Consider the following 19,833-nt stretch of genomic DNA (forward strand, 5'->3'; position numbering starts at 1 on the left):
TATTTTCTCCTAACCTTGGTTCTTCCTTCATTCTCCTTCTCCTCTCAATGACATTTTTTCATAAAATACAGTCCTGCTTTAGTTTGCAATTGTTAAAATCCCTTGCTTTCAACCTCAGAAATATTAGATGTAGTACTTACAATCAGTTTTTGGAGGTCCTTTCCTGTTATCCATCCCAGACCCTCTCTAATGCCCTCCTTCATCTCCACTGGCACTGACCTAACCAAAATGACAAATAATCTTTTCTCAACCAGATCTCAGAACCAGCATTCTACCTTCAGCTGTCTTTGACAGCACAGACCAGATTCATATGACTATTCTCTCATACTTTTCTCCTCATCTGTAACTCTTTCTTTGTATTTCTCACTTTTTCCACAAAGTGGTAATTCCATTCTAGAAATGAAATATTTTTGTCTCTCCTCCTGCCCTATTCATTTATCATAGTTACAGCAGCAAATCTATTTTAATAGAATAAAATATGTAGAATATATATGAATATAACATATATGCTGCTGCTGCTGTATATGACCTCACATTGCTGTGTCTTTAATATATTCTAATTTTTTTGTTTTCTTTTATGTGCCTCTCAGAACATTTTTGATGCTTCATAAACCTCCGAGTACCTGTGTAACCACCACTCAAGTGACTATAAATCAGAAATAGAAAAAATCTGCATGCTCCTTTATTCACTGAAGCCTTCTTAGAACAAATTACCTTCCTTTGTTTGATTATCTATCTATTTATTTATTTATTTCATATCTTCACATAGTTTTGTGCAAACCTCAATTTCACTGATTGTCCTTTCAACTTTATATCTTTGCCAGGGCATTCACACAGCCCTAAACACTCTAATTGACTTTGATGAAAAGTTGGCATTTTAGAGGTCAAGAATCCTTCCTCCAATTTATCCTTCTAATCTTTCAATACCTTGGCAAATGGCATGGATATATTAATATTCCTGTTGTTAAATTCATATTATACCAACAGACACATGCAGAATGTGGGAGTAGGCAATTATTACCATTTCCATTTTATCCTGGAGGAAAAAAAGGGCAGTATTCATGAAGCCTAGCTCTGGGTATCTCTGTTGGGTTAGTCTCCACAAGCTCTCTGTGTAGTTGGTGGTAGAGACAACCTCCTCTAAAAGGCAACATTAGAAAAGCCTACTGAGAAGCGCCTGGTGAGATGAGTCAGATAATTCAGAAGGCTAAATTAGACACCTCAAATGAGTCAGTGGTAGCACTTTTAATGGCTTCAGAGGATGTATATTCCAGCAATTAGCCACAATGTGTAACTGTAGCTCTATATAATTAGCTAGACAAATTGCAGCAATATACAATAGGTTGCTATGTCTTAAATAAGCAATGAATAAATAGTGTGCCTGTAGCTCAAGGTTATTCTTATCTTCATTTACCTCACTACAAGAAGCCTGCAATGTTTTGATTTCCAAAGGGAGAAGAAGTTTGTCTTTGTTTAGTCTATTACAACCAAATGATGATTCTTTGGGTCTGGCTCAGTATCCAACTTAGGGAACAATTATCTGGCTGGTGTATTCCTTGATTTTTGAATCTCATTTTGTGCCTTGGCATTTATGATTTTCTCTCTACACCCTTTTTCTATTCTTTTCCAGAATCACACAATTATATAATTCAAAGGGGCTACCAGAGGCCAAGGCAGGGTGAAGTCAATGTTATATGAGGTCTCTCAGGGCCTTTGTGCAATCTTGTTTTGAATATCTCTAACAATGGAGATTGCACAGCCTCTCTGGGCCTCTTTTTTAACATCTGACCACCCTCACTGTGAATAATTTTTCCCTTAAAGCTAACTGATATTTCTAATTTTCATTTGCTGTAACTTGGGTATGCTACATCTTAGTCTTATTTCATCTCTTCTTTAATCTTTCTTTAGGTAGCTGAAAACACGGTCCTGTTTCCCCTTAGACTTCTCTTCTTACAGTTAAACAAGCTCAGCTTCTTGAGCCTGTCCTTGTACATCATCTGTTTCAGTCACTAACCATCTCAGTGGGTCTCTGATGGACTTTAGCTTGGTACTGAGCAGCCCAAAACTGAACACAGTACTTCAGACACGCACTCTTCACAGGTGCCAAATGGAGGGGAAAATCAATTCCTTCAAACTGTCAGCTGTGTTCTAACTAATGCAGTCCATTATGCAGTTGACATTTGTTACTGTTAAGATTGCGTTGCAGACTCTTCTCAACTTATTGTCCAACAGCAACCCCGTCCCTTTTCAGCAGAGGTGCTTCCTAGTCTGAGCTCAGCCTCTGCTGTTGTATGAAGTTATTCCAGCCCATGTGCAAGACTTTGAACTTGACCTTTTTTTTTTTTTTTTTTTTTTTTTTTTTTCCTTTTCCAGGAACAATTTCTAAGCCTTGGTTTCAAGGTTAGATTGTATATCTAAAATACACAGGTTCTGAGACTGCAGGTCAGATCCATCACTAATGACTGTTGGCATGGTTCTGCTGAATCTAATGGAACCGACAATATTTATATAGCAGAAGATCTTGATCTCGCTTTCTTTTTAATCCTGACTATCGTTTCTCTGAATATCATCCTTAATAGTATAAGCATCCAATCTTAATTTGTATTCTTACTATGCTTTTAGCTTCAGTATTAACTTGTGGTAATGATTTAGTTTTGCTTCTTTTTTAATCTAAGTGAGAGGCTTGATTCATCTTGCTTCATTCTTTCACAGGATCTTTTATTTTCCTCTACATGTTGTAAATACACTGATAAATGTGTTAATTGAAATGACTGTCACATGTACTGAAAATGAGTCATTACAGGAGTCCTACCTTGAAAGTGTATTCATAGGGAAATCTAAAGCATGAATCTCTGCAAGTTAGACTATTTTTCACACTGTGTAGAAACAACAATGAATAATGTACAACAAAGAACACAAACACATATGCACACTTGTGTATAAATGTACACACCAATGCAAACTCACATGAGATGTAGGTAGATTCATTATAACAGTGGACAGAGTGGGCAGTTTTGTCCATCAGCTAAACTCTAATCAATCTGTCTAGTGCCTTTCAAAATATCATTTCATTAGAGGCTCAGAATAATCATTCACTCATCTGCCCTTCAGCTGCTGGGTTTGATTTGTGTTCTTTTATTGGGGGAACTAATGGGTATCCCATAAGATCTGGTCTTTTTGAATGTTTCCTATTTATTGCTTATGTGGTAAGAATATCACAGAATCACAGAATCACAGAACTGAAGGGGTTGGAAGGGACCTCGAAATATCATTGGGTCCAAGCCCCCTGCCAAAGCAGGTTCCTTAGAGCAGGCTGCCCAGGTAGGCGTCCAGACGGGACTTGAATATCTCCAGAGGAGACTCCACAACCTCCCTGGGCAGCCTGTTCCAGTGCTCCGTCACCCTCACCATGAAGTTCTTTCACATGTCGGTGAGGAACTTCCTGTGCTCTATCTTATGGCCATTGCCCCTTGTCCTGTCCCCACAAACCACTGAAAAGAGGTTAGCCAAATCCCTCTGTCTCCCACACCTCAGGTATTTTTACACGTTGATGAGATCCCCTCTCAGTCTTCTTTTCTCCAGGCTGAACAGACCCACGTCTCTCAGCCTGTCTTCATAGGGAAGATGCTCCAGGCCTCGTATCACCTTTGTGGCCCTCCGCTGCACTCTTTCCAGGAGATTCCTGTCTTTTTTGTACCAGGGAGCCCAGAACTGGACACAGTACTACAGGTGAGGCCTGACCAGGGCAGAGTAGAGGAGGAGGATCACCTCCCTTGACCTGCTGGCCACGCTCTTTTTAATGCACGCCAGGATGGCCCTCTTGGCCATGAGGGCACACTGCTGGCTCATGGTCAACCTGTCGTCCACCAGGACCCCCAGGTCCTTCTCCTCAGAGTTCCTCTCCAGCAGGTCGTCCCCCAGCCCTTACTGAAACATCCGGTTGTTCCTTCCCAGGTGCAGGACTCTAACTGGGAAGGAACAGTATGTATTGCCTTTAGTTTATAGACATTAGAGGGTGAAATTCAGTGGGTGATTTATACAGACTATGGCATGTAAAATAGTTAAGTTCTTATTGGAGTGGAAAGTATCTCAGAATATTCACTGAGTTATCAACAATCTTCCTTCATGAAACACATTAACTGACATCCTACAGAAGCCACTAGGCATTTTTTTATTACAACTCTTCAGACTGTATTCCACCTGTATTTAGACCTCAGTTCTCAATGAGCTTACAGTTAATTTGAATGAAGAAGGGATTAGCACAAATATATGCCTTTCACTTTCAACAGTCTGTGTCCATCTAGAGAAAACAGAGTAGAATGGTAAGGGAGATGTAAGCACAGGTGGTGAATATTCCCACCAGTACAGAGGAAAGGATAAAAAGAACAGAATAATGGAAAAAACAGCTCCCAGTAAAGAACAAGGAAACCCTTTGGCCACACATTACATTCCCGTCCTTTAATCAACTATTTGTTTCACCTAATGCTTCTGGAGTTTCCTTCTAGAATCTTGTCCACCTTAATAATGATGATTACATTTTCCTCTAATTTATAGGCTACATTTATTCACTTCCAATTTGTATTTATTTGTTTTCATGTCATTAATTGGCCTTATACAGAAAAAACACTACAGTTGCCTTGCTGAGAAATCATGGTACAGTCATGTACCATGGCACAGTGCTGGGGTTGGGGACCTATTTCTAGTGCTCGTTTGTGTGTTTTGTGTAATGACTTTTTCTCGGGCAAAAAACACAAGCTCTTTCTGAAGCAGGCACTATTGTTAATTGCATGGTGGTTGCTCTTCAGAAAGAGAAGTGAGGAATGCTCCCCATCCACAGCATTATCACAGGGTGGTTTCATCATTTCTGGAAGACATAACAGCATCATTTACACCATCTTTTGTGGAAAAGTGCCTAGGACTTGTGCTGCCAGTCAGTTGCAAGATGCTTGCTTCCTCCTGTGCTCTCAGCTCTACTCAGTGCAACTAGACTTATACACTGAATCACGCACAAATTTCAGCAGTGTCCTGTGCTAATACCTCACTATCTCTCCAGATATAATCACTCATCTACTACATTTTCTCCTGCCACTTAAATTTCAGGAGAAAAATATGTTTGTAAGAACAGGTTACCCAAGTCATTTTATATTATACAACTAGATGATAGCCAGATGATTATGAAGGTGCCACTAACCTTGGCACTGTTGAGCACCTCATGAGTTATTTGCCTGCTATGTTACTCACAGAAATACTTAAAACTGAGTTTCAGACTTCTATTTACAGCACCCAGTTTTTTTTGCCTCAGCCATTTTTAATGGATTGTGAGGGAATTCTCTTCCTTCCACCCCTTTCCAGGATTTTTGCAGTAGTGAAAAAAATTGACATTACATTTAGTGCTTACAGAGTTTTCTTGTTTTGTAAAGGTCCTTGGTGATGCTCAGCAACTGATGTCCAAAGCATTACGCAGTCACTTGCAACCTTGGTGTGAGGAGGTATAACATTATGCTTGTTCTCTACCCCATTTCAAGGTCATCTGCTGGTTGTAAAATGTGTAGATGTGAAATGATGATACACACAAGATAAATGACTAAAACTCTGTACCAAATGAGTTTATATAAACCTAACTAAAACCTTAATTTCAAGCTCATAAATGTTTTTAATTTGGTACATAACATCCTGGGGCAAGAGGAACAGCAATAACCCTGGTTATCAAACTCCTACCTTGCAAGCTTTTGATTATCAAGCTGATACCAGATGGTTAGCAGTTCTTTGGGCTTTGGTCTTTGGTCTGGGCCGCTCTTATCTTTCAGTCAGTCTGCTGTATTATATAGAACAATGGAAAGATAATAAGTAGCACTCGGGCATTTATCAAATTATTTAGAATAGCCTTCAGACAGACCAGCTGATATGGGATAATTTTGTCTTAGGAAGAAAAGCAAGGGCATAAGACCTGCAAATTAATACTGTCTGCAGTGAGCAATGGTAGCCTTTAAAAGTTTTGTTTCAAACTATGTCAATATTTAAGTTTTGCCTAAGATGAAATTTTGAAATCAGTGCAGCTACAGATAACCTTTAACCTGGAAACTATCAAGCTATTTTTGCACTTATTCAAAAGTTCATAGAATATTTTCTTTTTCTTAGTGGTAGGATTTTGGTGCAGCTCCCAGTAAAATGAAACAGAAAAAGTAATGATAGAAGTCTCTATGTTAAGTTTTTTTTTTTTTTTTTTTTTTTATCTTCATTCCTTTTTTTTTTTTTTTTTTTTTTTGTTTAGTTTAGTTTCAGGCTGCAACATTTATTCTTTTGTAGGCTTTGTTGATAAAATACTGCTGAATTTTTCAGAGCTCTACTCAGTACTGAGTCCAGAGGCTTCAAATAAATCAACACATGGGCTTTTAAAATCTAGCTAAAAGGATTACAGTGGGAGCTATTACAGTATTGGGTACTTTTGAACATCTGACCCCTACACAGGGGCTGAAAGACAGTTGGGCTCTTCTGAAAAATTTGCTCACACCTGAGGACTCTTGGAGGTCTGACTTCTATACTTTTCAGTAGCTTCTTATTCTTTATCCAAAGACAGGATCCCGTTACTGAAGCTTAGACCTGTAAACTCCTGAGTATCGATGTGAGGGAGGCTAAAACATGTTAAGTGATTGCTTGCCAGGAGGCTAAATGCAGGAATGATTTATAAAATGCAATTGTACAAAATCTACGCTGCTGCTGAACTCCCTTGCTGGAGGAATAGCAAGGGTTATGTGGAACAGATTGAAATCTGGCAGGAAAGGAAAGGATTATGGCATGCAGTGAACGACAGCAGGGAGACAGCCGTGTCAAAAGTTCACGTGCAATATGTGATATCAATAATTTACAAGGCACTTCCATTCTATTTTCTTTATCAACAAAGCAGTCTAGAAGCCTTTTGGAGGGGTTGCCTACTTCACTGTTTTTACTACACCACAAAGGGATGAAATAAACTTATATGTGACGGGATGTTATTTCATGTATATTTTTCTTTTCCACGTCTCCAATGCAATGCAGCAGAATATATCGGCTGTGTTCAGCTGCAGCAAGTATAATTCCCTGTCAGCAGCATATCCGTGATTCTGTCATTATTTCTGTGATCTCTTAACATTTTTTCTTTGCTCATCTGTCCATCCTTATGCATTAAGAGATAGGAGAGTAAACACCTTCGAGTACCCGTGTTTATGTGTGCAGTGTCAGAGACTTCTGTGGGGGATCCTTAGGAATGTAAAGAAATTGCACTAAGTGCCAAAGGCACTGGAGAAAGAGCCCAGTTTGATTAGTCTAGAGGCACTTTGCCATGAAAGGGCATGGCTTGCCAGTTTGCACTGTTTGATTCCCTATGGCACAGAGGTATGAAAAAGAATAGATTATATTTCCTATCTTTCCTTCTGAGCACAGCACTTGTATGGGGCACAGGATGAGATATTGATGGTCTAAGGGCAAGGCTCCCCCAAGACAGCCTCTTTGAAAACCTTATCAGTGTTCCTGCTAGATGGAATAACTGAAGAGCTGAAATTAGCATCTAGATATGAACCGGGAGGCTAAGGTAGTAAATCACCAACTTGACCAGTTGTGACATGTTTAGTTACATTCAGTTTGAAATAGAAATGGGAAGGATAGTCTGATCCATTCTGATCTGAACAGACTGCCAAAGTCTGGGCTATTATAGGCACTTTTTATTTAGGAGGAGGAATTCGGGGTGGGATGTTTAATCTATTTACAATGTATTTACAGGAACATACTATGTCTGTTTTCCCTGAGCACGGGAGCAATCAGCCAGTTTCCAGTCCCAGTTCAGCACCCAAAGTCCAGTTGTATATTTTGGGACCCTCTCTGCCCTAGACAGGCTATTCTTGGTTTTTCTTATTATATTATTGTGCTGTGCTCCCCTACATGCTCTTGCACAAAGAAACACACACCCACATGCCTTTCCCATAGTAATAGTCACCGAAACCTGCCTGCTCAGAGCACTGAAACTTTGTGTTGGGTGGATAAGTGTGCTTGACTCTCCTACTGTCATATTTGAAATGAAGGATAGTCATAAAATAATACTTGTCATGCTCTAAAAGGTTCAACCTGACTGATTTAATCTGCAAGCCTTCTCAAGGAGCAAGTAGACAGGAAGGAAAACCTTTTCCTGCTCCCGTTTTTCTTCCCTTTCAGGTGCAACTGCCCTGCTTTGATGAGTTATCATCCTGCTGCATTTACAGCCTGAGGGGCTGACCCTTGAACAGTCCCAGGAAAGGGGCCACCTCTATGAAAAACTGACGAGAGGGATGACTTGCGCACTCGTTCAGGTATCAGAGGACTTGGGTTTATTTCCCAGAGCTGTCCCAAAATCTTTTTGTCATTCTTCATAGTAGTGTCTGGTGTGGCTCTTCAAAGGCTCTTCAAAGGTAGATGTAGTTGGCTCTGTATATCTAAGGCTCAGATCCTCTGTCCACTTCTCGGTGGATTCTAGGGGATGATAATATTTTCCTTAGAGCCCCTACAAGACCCAGTGGAAATAAAACTGTGAGACATGAAAAGACTGCAAGAGGATCTCTATAAATAGGAAGCAGTGTTCAGTGAGAGTGGGCAGTGTGGAGGAGGGGATTAAGTAACAAACACAGATTTCCTTGGAAAATGATATTCTGCCATACAGCCAGCCATATTACAACATCTCTGATCTTGCCTTCTTCTGACACATATCTTATAATTATCTGACCACTTGTTTCCTATCAAAAGATGACCTTGAAAGAGTAAAAACAGAGGAAAGTAGTATAAAGAAAAAAAAAAGAGAGATTTTCTGGTCAGCAGGAAAAAAAAAAAAAAAAAAAAGCCAACACACATAATAATCCTTTCCTGTCTTGATAATACAATCTGTGCAGTGATATAGCCTGGCATTGCTCTGCTTGCTGCCACGGAACTACTGCAGCTTGGACCACCTGGGGCCTGGCCTTTTGCTCCCAGCATCTGCTGGTGTGACACAGACTGACGGGGAGGACAAAAAGAGCATTCAGGCAAACATTCAGCACCTTGCCCCATTCTCTCTGGCACTGAGGTCCTGCCGAATTCATGAGGAGTTTTAGGAAAGTCAGGAGTGGGGGCCCTGGGTCCCTAGGCCTATTTAAGACACAGAGCCTTGATTTCCAGCTACGTTGATTTCATAGTAAATCTGGAGTAACTGTATGAAACTGAGGCCTGGCTTTCCAGATGCCTGTTTCTGAAGTCAAACAGCACCATATTTATATATATTTTTTTTTTTCAGCAGTTTCTTGTTTGTAAAGAGTCACAGGAGCATAAGGACCAGCAGAGCAGGTCAGCCCAAGGTGCACAAAGTCCACAGGCCTTTGTCCAACCGTGGCCTCAAACAGATGCATAGGGAGCGAGGTAAGACAAAGAAAATAAGAGCTTTTCTTCCCCAGGACACCCACACAACTCCCATGTCACTTACATACTGATTTAATTACTCCTGTTTGCTTACCTCTTCAGGAAATGTCCAACCCCCTCAAATATATATATATATATATATAAATATATATATATATATATTTGTGACTATCAAGAGTTTGGGCTTACACACTATGCAAACCTGGCAATTTTTTCCTCCCTGCTTATGGTCCTAAAAGTCCCTGTGGCGTTTGCCACTTTGCCATCATTGGTTTTCTAACTTTTTTCTTAAGCAGCATTAATAATTGTTCCACTGGTCTTGGAGATCTGTATCTGGGTGGCTGCATTTCACATGGAGAAAACTGGCCCGCATTGTGCCACAGTAAGGATGAATTCCTCTGCCAGTGACTAATTATATTACCTAGTGCACATCACAAGCTAACCCTGTTAGACTAAACCTTGAACTATTCATAGGCATGAATAACTAGGGTCCCTAGCTATTGCAGGTCTCCTGACCTGAGGAGGTCATTAATTAATGTCTGTATTTCCGCATGTGTATAAATATGCATAAAATCCAGTCATTCTGAAATGAAAACCCACTGTCTTTCACCAGCATATATTTGCACTTACTTAATACTGGATAGAAAGTTATAAAGTACAGAGACCTTTTAAGCATGCAGATTTACTGCAGATTAGGTTTAAACCTTTAAAGTTTGTCTAGGGTTGAATTTTCCCCCTCCATGTACCTGAGTTCTTAATAGTTTTACCACATATCATTGTAGGCAGTGCTGATATGAGTGTTTTACACAGAGGAAGTCCATGTTATTTTATGAAAACTAGTTTGCTGGAAACAATAGATACTATTCTTCAGCTTGGACTGCCCCCAACATTTATCTCCTGGCTTCTATGCAAATATCTCATGTCCTAATCTCCACACTCATTCATTTAACACATAAGCTCATTACAGTTTAGGTGTTTATTTAAAGGTGCTTCAAATATCTCAGAGCAAGTTGCTCAAAAGCTGTGTAAAAGTGCTGAGACCTTTGCTTCTGTGGCAAATTCTACTTTCTGCTGCAGGCATTGTCTGCTTTTTTTTTTTTTTTTTTTTTTCCCTGTTCATACAAGACTCCACAGCTGGGCATGAAGCCAGATTTTGATCCCAGTCCTGTTACTGGTTTCAACCGAATAACTTCAGATTTCGGCTGGTTCTCTGGCAAGCTGAGCCTGTCCTCTCGCTCATGTGTCAGCTCAGTCTCAGCTGCTGGGGCTGAAAAACAGGAGGAAGCAATAATCCTTGTTTGCTTTTGATACCTGACTTGTTACCTCACTTTGCCAAGAAAACTAAAATGGAGAGGAGTGGCACACCCCCCTCAGTATTTCCAGTCACTGCTGGATACAAAGGCATGCTGCAATTTCATTGCACAGTCTTGGCGTTTTTGCAGGCTTGTGCAGTGCATCCCTAACAAATTTCTCGTAGTCTCAAAGCACACACATGGGGCTGTGTAAGGTCTGCAATGCCTAAGTCATGGTATGAACCCCAAGGGCTGACCCCTGTCACTCATATGAAGCTGGCAGTGGTCTGCTTGGCAGATTGCCTTTCTGACCAAACCCTGCCTTTATTTACATTTGTTAAACACCTAATGAGGTTTCATACATGTGACCAAATGCAAAACTTGGTTTGTCGCGGTGGTGCCTGCATGAGAGTTTTGAGCATATCATAATCAGTGTCTCAGGAAAGCCAATTGTAATGCTCCGGTTGGATCTTCTCAGTGTTTTGGGTAGGACCTTGCTATCTATGCAAGGGGATTTGCAAAGCTGCTTGCCATTACATGGGGCTATAGGTTTGCCTGGTTGCATGGCTGACAGCTCTTCTAACAAAGAAAAAGGAAAAGAAAAAAAGGAAAAAAAAGAAAAAAAGAAAAAGCTGTTCACACATTCTTCTGTCTTTCCTCCCTCCTATCTCCTCCTTCTGCTGGAAATACCTAAACACAGGAGTCATTACGAGGGCAGCAACCCCTTTGCGCTGCAGGGCTGTGCACTCGGGTGTATCTGACCATTTGTCTGAGCTGCTGAAACCATAACAGGGACAGGAATGCGGGGGGAGGAAACCAGCCCAAGGCTCTTCCAAAAACCCTCATCTGGTCACTACTGATGGGCAAACCAGTCATTTTGCATATCTTGCATTCCCTTAATGGATCAAACAGTGAGGAAAAGTTAGCTGGAGGCCCCAGAACAATATCAGTCATTGGCTCCTTCCCAGTTTTTATCTTTCAGGAATGCCAGAGGTCTTGTGCAGAGATTTCTTTTAATCAGTCTAAGCCCAGAAAGCCTGAGATCTGGGAGGAAACTTGGCTCCTGACAAAAAACCTATCCTTCACCTTCACCTTGCAAATGTCTGCAGGTGCTGTCTGTACCATAGCCCAAAGGGAGTCAGTCTGCTATTTCCTACAGATGATATGCTTTGAGATTTCCAAAGTCAAAGTGGGAGATAAATGAGAACTAACTCGTGTTTTCAAGGGCTTTTGACAATCATAAACCATAATACTAATCAGATTCTTTGTTTTCTCTGTGATTTCCAAACCATCTTGAAGGATTCAATCATATTTCTCATTACTTGCCCCACTGCAGTGGGGTTTGTGGGGCTTGGCATCAGGTGGTGGTGCCAGTGGCTGCCCTGCATCCCTCCTGGACACCTCCACATCTGAGATGTCTTCTTGAGAAGTGGGTCTCTTCAACCCAGGTTCATACTGACAAAAAGGGAACTGGAAACCTGCTTTCCAGCCCTAGGGGCTGGTTTGTAAGGTGCAGCTCTCTGAGGAGCTGAGCAGCACCACAGCTTACCTCAACCTTATTCAGCACTTGCGGGCTCTAAATCTAAATTCAGAGTTTTTTTTTTTTTTTTTTTTTTCCCATTCAGTTTCCATTGCTCAGCGTGAAGCAACACCACCCCCTCAGTGCCGTTGGCAGCTCTAGGTGTACAGCCCTGCCCCCAGAATTATCTCCCTAAATGTTAAATACAGCAAAGACAGCAGCAGCCCAGAAAAAGTGATAGCCCATTATCAGTGATGCCAGAAGACACTGAAGGGAACACACAATGCAGCACCATTTGGTTTACAACAGCCTTTCTGGAAATGCAATAATCTGTCGTGGAGTCACTGTCTCTCTCGAGTGGCTCAGCATAAAGAGAGGTTAAGGCAGCATGGCTGGGTAATTGGCTGGTGTCACATCAGTGGGAGCTTAGAAAGCTGGGAGGAGCAAAACAGAACCAGACCTGAACAGGCAGCAAATAAACTCCTCTAAAGAATGTATGGAATAAACACTTCCCATACTTGCAAGACTCATAGACGTAATAAAGATTAATTATAGTGTCTTACTTTAGAAATTTTCCCTACCAAATGTCCCATTTTATTTTATTTTTTTCTTACAAATTCCTTCCTGATATACACATAAAGCTGAGGCAGCCAGGTGTCCAAGCCAAAAGCTTTTTCTAATGCAAAAATCCCCAACACAACCAAATATATATATATATATATATATAAAGAAACAAAGATTGTGTATTTTAGCTCTGAACATCTCTTTCGTGATTGATTTTGAGCCTCACTAAACACGTTCAAGTGAAGGAAAACAAATACTGGTCTCTGTTAGTTTAACCCATCACAGGGAATCACCTGAACTGGAACTCCCTGCATTCCCTTGACATGAAACTGGGCCTGTCCTGACAGGGTCTCCAAGCACCTTGGAGGTGTCAGTGCTCAGCAGTCCTGTCCTTGTTCAGTATCGAAACCAAAGTACATGCATTTGCACGTATTAGTTCAGACTGAACAATAGAGAGAGCCTAAGGAGTGCTTAATAAAGAGCCTTTCCTAAGCAACTGATATTAGAAGAGTTTTAAGGAACTCATAAATTCCTGATTTCCAGCACTATGATTAGCCCTCACCTCAGCTGTGTGTAGAATTCAAACTAACAGCAATATTAAACTGCCGTGGAAAGTGAAGTCCTTTAATTGGTATAACAAATATATTCAGAGAAATTGATGGAAGGTGATTTTTTTTCAGACAATGCACAATTAGCCTGAGGAACTCATTACCATAAGATATTAACTTTAAAGAGTGTCATGAAATTCAGAAATGGATTGTTTGTACTGAAGGCAAAAATATCCAGTATTAATGGTAAGCATATGCTTTAGAAGGGCTTGGATGCAATCTGAGCAGATGCAAAAAATGCAAAAAAGTTCTTTTCCATGTACTCACAGGTAGCAACCTTCCTAGTGGGCAAATCTCTTGCACCATCCCTCTGAAACCTATGGTGCTCGCTGCAACTTTTGCTAGGATACTTAGTTAAGTGGGTTCCAGGAGTAGGATTGCTCTCATCTCATTTTATCCCTGTAGTAAGTGGTGAACAGACACAGCTGGCTTTCTGGGTGTCTTCCTGAGTCACCCCACTTTACCAAGATAGGCAGTCATTCCTAGCAGCTTCTCCAGCAGCCTTGACACAGTCATTCTGCAGAGCTCTCCAGGAGGAGGAGGGATGCAGGCTTCCAGTCTGTCAGAGGTTTTATCGGGGCTCGCAAGTACCCAGCATTGCAGTGGTTTCCCTTACACCCAGTGGGGTCAGGGATTCAAATCAGTCCTGCTCAGGATATGGGAGAAAAGGCTTTGTTACAGCTGCAATACCTTGGGCTTTTCTTGATTGCATTCTCAGAACATGGAGGACATTGCAAAAGGGGCATCGAGCCACTGCAGCGTCCAGTGAAGGGCCATGAAGATGGTTGAAGGGACTGGGGCATTTCTCCTATGAGAAAAGGCTGAGAGAGCTGAGACTGTTCATCCTCAGCATTCTAACCCAGATACAAAGTCAAACTAGCAACTTGAAAGGGTAACATCTATCAGAACTAATAAGTGCTAACCTAGCATAAAAGAGATAGCAACCAATTGAGTCGACAGGCAGAGAGAGGAACAAAGTCTGGCCACAGCACATTGAGAACCTATACAATTATAAGTCATACATTATAAAACAGCTCACTGCAGACTAAGGATATAGCCACAGTAACAATTCCAATAAATATTTGAAATAATGCCTTGATTTGGGTAGTGTTATAAAATCAGACTACAACTCAAGTCATTATACCTTCCCAGAAAATAAAAATCCTTACCTGAATCTTCTGTTACTAATCAGAAAAAAAAAAAAAAAAAAAAAAAGCTTCTTTCTAGATAATCAGTTTATTTAAGGAATTGGCAGACAGTTGGCTGTGTGTATGTGTCACAATTTTGAAACTGTCAGAGCTGCACTTATTCACTAATCATACCCATGTACCTACAAGCTACATTTCTAAATGGTATGGATGAATAATCCCTTTGCTCTTGTAGAGGGTTTTTTATGGCTCCTCTAAGCTGTGCATCTATTTTCACTTGACTTTAAAGCAATCAATATGCTGGCACAAAGGCTTTGGGATAATTCATAGCAACAATCTGTAGCAACTTACAGACTGATTTGGTTCCCTCAAATTGTGCTGATGAAAAAAATACTAGAAGATTCCAAATGCCTAGAGTCACCACCCCCACCACCCTTCCACACCTCGAAAAAAAAAAAAAAAAAAAAGAGATTGTTCTCCTTAATAAGGGAGTCGATAAGGGCCTTTCAAATTTCTTCCAGGGTAGCAAGATGAGAATTTAGCCCCAGGAGTAAGCCTTGCTCAATGGCATGGATTTCAAAGATGTAGGAAAATGAGTACCAATTCTTAGGTCAGTTGCTGTGCTCACAAGGCAAAGAGGGGCACAAATTCCTGCATTCAGCTTTTCTTTTGTTCTTCTTTGTACTGAACATTTCAGGAGCTGCCCTGTCAAAGACAAGCAGCTCCTGTTGGTGATGCCACTGACTGTGGAGGCTCTGCACAACCACCAGAAAAGGAAGGGAGTCACAGCAGAGTTCTCCCCAGCATGTTACTCGAGAGGCACCTGGCACCTGATATTTCTATATACAAGAGATTATTGCACTAAAATTGCACTAAACCCACTGGCATCTGCCTCAGAGATGAAGATTAAATGAGACACGTTGCTATTGTTGTTCCCTCACCCATTGCAAGACATAAATTAGTCGGTTGATGGATTTTGTTGACTAATGTGAACTGTAAAGAAAAAAAACATCACATCTGTGTTGGCTGGGTAACAATGGCTCTTTGTAGAGGCTCTATTCTTGTCAGTCCCAGCAGCCATGACACAGCCATTCTGCAGCACTCTCCAGGAGGAGGAGGCAGGCATGCTTCCAGTCTGTCTGAGGTTTTATCAGGGCAAGCAAGTACCCAGCCCTGCAGAGGTCTCCCTTACACCCAGCTGGGTCAGGGATTCAAATCAGTCCTGCTCAGGACATGGGAGAAAAGGCTTTGTTATAGCTGTAATACCTTGGTCTTCCTTAACTGTGTTCTCAGAGCATGGCAGGGCATTGCAAGACGTCCAAGCAGTGAGGTGAATTGATTTTCCTTCTTCTGTATATGCCTGATCCTCTCTCCTTCTGTGACTTCTGTGTCTGAAAAATGTTTTGCTGCCAAACTGTGCCATTCGTTGTGCACATGATCCACACAACTGATCTGAGACCAGAATAACAGCTGATACCAAGGAGACAATACTAATTTGCTTTCATTTATTTGTGATTTTTGTCATTTTTACTGATATTAGCACACCTGAGACCTCAGCTGGGTTGTCCTCTGAAGGAGGTAAGCTGGCTTGTACCTGTGGGAATCGTAGCAAAAGGAAATAATGACCAAAAGAGAGGTGGCCTGTGCCTGCTGTTTACAGGCTGAGTGAAGATGAAATGGGGATATACTGCCTGGGGAACACTGGGGAACACTTCTGGACTGAGGCAAAGTGATGGTCAGGACTGATATGTTAAACCATACTGATTGTAAACTTCTTAAAAAAAACAAGGAGACATTAATGGGAAGTTTTGGAAAGGGTCGCTCAGCCTTTTAAAGAGAGCAAGGTGGACTCCTGCACAAGAGCACTCCTTGCACTTCTGCAGGGAGTCCTACAGTTGCTCAGCCCTACAGTTCAGTCAAGAAGCAACTGAATGTTGGCTTAGCAAGAGAGCGAGAAAGAATCCTCCCACAAGGAGGAAGAACACAAGGACAGATATGTGTCCATGAAACCATGATTGTCTCAGGGTCCCGGACAGATGATAACAAGAAAGTGGTGTTCCGCCTGTCTGGGAAGCTCAGGTGTTATTGCATGGTGAGAAGCTTTCCTGGGGACAGCAGTTATGTCAGGCTTAGTTGATCAAATTCATATTGTTGGGCAGTGAGAGCAGCTGGTGTGGGATATCCTTCATCCATGTGGCCTGGTGGCCAGGTCCCTAAGTCTCTGAAATCGTGTGGCTCCATGCACAAAGCCTGCCAGGAACATGCCCCAGCTGGTACTAACTACTGAATAGTACTTGGGAATGGTTTGGGAAGGTATTAGTTGCACCAGAATCAGGCCAGGGGCCATTATTCTCATTCAATGGTATAGATAATTTCATTCCAGGGTGGACACATTCCCAGTATTTTTTTATTATTATTATTTTTGAAAAAAGTAATTACTACTATTATTCCTGAAGCTATTATTTGTTTCTGATTTCTGCTTGAAAGTGGACACTTGCTCCATTTCAGTCTAGCTCTAGCAATACTATCTGTATTTTGTTCCTAATTCTCAAAAACAAACAAACAAACAAACAGACTCAACAACTAAAACAGGTACAGGAGGAAAACACCCCCACTTTCAGATCATGGCAGTTAATAAACCCGTGAAAGCAATTTGTTTCTAAGAACTCACATTAGAAATATTGCCTCTTTTTGGTTTAGTCAGCTGTCCACTAACTGGTCATGATTTCTAGAAAAATCAATCTGTTAGTCACAAGCACCTGACAAATAGTTTGCATACAATATAGCTTAGCATGGGGGATTTGTCAGCTGTTTTACACACAGATTTCATTATTCACTGTATCGTGTGACTAGCCACTTCTAACATGTGATACAATTCCTTCCCTTAAATTATACAATGCAACTGTAAACAGGACAAAACCAAGCAGATATATACACATATATATTAGTAACTGCTAAATAACTATTTTGAATTCTACAATCATTCATTCTTGTGAATCCCCAGGTATCTTGAGAAGGCATCTGAATAATTAACAGCAATGACTCACAGCACATGGTCATGAACATGGCCTTCTATATATAGCAGTATTTCTAAATTCATCTCCTTAATAACAGCAGTAGTAGCTGAAAAAATTACCGCATTAGACGTTTCTTTGGATAAAATCATACATGTATTAGCACCTTTCTTCATTGTTGATGCTCTCAGTCTATGAGAAAATCATGGAAAAAAAAAATACTGTCAAGACTGCATTTTTCAAAGTCAGCAAAGGTAGTTAGCTGCTAACACGCTCATTGAAATTAATGATTTGTGTAGCTAAATTCCCTAGTAAGCTTTAAGACTAATCAAACAAGATGTTTTTAATTGGTAGACAACTGCATAACTAATTCTGATAGTCCAGCTGAGATTGTCGGCAAAGAGATTTTTGTTGCACATTCCCTTCCATTTCTTCCAATTGTCTAGCCTTTCCTTGTTCTGCCTTGGCATTCTGCTCATGTGCTAAGTAATGTGTTTTCTTATATCAGATACTGCAGTCTTGTATCACTTTATCTCAATTTTAAGGGCAATCAATTGAAGTTATAGAGAGATATAAGGCCTCTGCATCACCCCACTATCAGATCCACTTTGCTGTTTATCAATTAAAGGTCAGACACAGGTTAGTGAGAAAAAGCTCTCTGAAATGCTGGTCTGCTAGCATTATTACAGCTTGTGCTTTGGCATGGGGTTAGCAATATGTCAGATGGGTAGCACAATATATAGAAATGGAAGAGAAATGGTAGGTTTAGAAGCTAAGAAGCAAACTGCAGCAACAAAAGAAGGCATAGGTAAATATGTATTTCTACTGTTTTGGGGACAAATCTTTAGTTGAAAGAAGGAATTCTGATACTATTCCTTTCATGAATTTTGCTTAAAAGGGCAAAGATTTGTGTGGGTGTGTAAAGAGACACTTGGCTTTACTGCTGTTGCCAGGTCTCTGCTAGATGAAAGCAACTGGAGCTGACCCCATTGTCGAAAAATTTGCCACAGCCCATTTGCAAATCTCACCCAATTGAAAGGGAGGCCAGGATGATCTGAATAAAGCACAGATGCCTCTGCTGCAGAACAGGAGCAGCTCTGGTCTCATTCCTGGCAGGGTTTTTCTGATAGAGGTGTGCTGTCACAATGTTATCCTGAACAAAATTCCCTCTGAAGAGGGAACCCAGCCCATAAACAAGCAATGAGAGGTTGTGTCACCTTTCCTCTTAAACTCTGTTAGGTCAGTATTGGTTCAACACTGGTGAATGCTGGTCTACTACTGTGTCATTGCCCAAGCCCCATGAGCAGCATTTGGGCCAGACCTGAGGGTCATCCTTCACCAGGGAGCTGTAAGGTGTCCAGGACTGGCTTCGTGACAGCCCTTTAAAGCATCCACACCCGGACTGATTGTGACAAGTCCCTGTCCCTTGTCACAAAATGACAGAATGGCTGAAGCTGGCAGGGCCCTCTGGCGTCCATCTTGTCCAACCCATGCCCAAGCACGGACACCCAGAGCAGGGTGCCCAGGGCCATTTCCAGGCAGCTTTTGAAGATATCCAAGGAGGAGACCCCACAACCTCTCTGGGCAACCTGTGCCAGCACTCTCACCCACACAGCACAGAAGTGATACCTGGTATTCAGAGGGAGCCTCCTGTGTGCCAGTTTGTTCACAGTGCTTTTTGTCCTGGCACTAGGCACTACTGGAAAGAGCCTGGCTCTGTCATCATTGCACCCTCCTTCAGATATTAGTACATATTAATGAGATCCCCCTCGACTCTCCTCTTCTCCAGGATGAACAGTCCCAACTCTCTCAGCCTCTCTTCACAGGAGAGGTGCTCCAGTCCCCTGATCTCTGGTTCAGTCTCCCTGCCTGTGTCTTTCTGGGGGGAGCCCAGAACTGGACACAAAACTACAGCTGTGGCCTCACCAAGCGCAGAGTAGCCCTCCCTCCTAGACCTTCTCAAAACATCCTAACAGGCATGTTTACCAGTACAAGAGCTCTGCTAGCATGTCCCTGTCACATTAAACATATCTTAGTGTTTCACAGCTCTGCCTTCAGAGATGTTAACAGCTATTTCTCCTGGTACTGTCACAGCACTAACAATGAGCCTGGCACAGCGCTGGACTCTGCAGTCTCTAGGTATAGTAGCTGCTGTTTATGCTCCATCCTCTACTGGGGTGTTGTAGCTTTGGTACTCCGGGCTTTAGTTCTTTTGTGATTCACAGATAAGTAAGCCATCTGGGTCCTTGTGATTTATTGCTGTTTAGATTCTGCATTAGTTGCTGCTCACTCCTT

The sequence above is a fragment of the Oxyura jamaicensis genome, chromosome 2 (genome assembly GCF_011077185.1).
Source record: "Oxyura jamaicensis isolate SHBP4307 breed ruddy duck chromosome 2, BPBGC_Ojam_1.0, whole genome shotgun sequence".
In the NCBI taxonomy this organism is placed as follows: Eukaryota; Metazoa; Chordata; class Aves; order Anseriformes; family Anatidae; genus Oxyura; species Oxyura jamaicensis.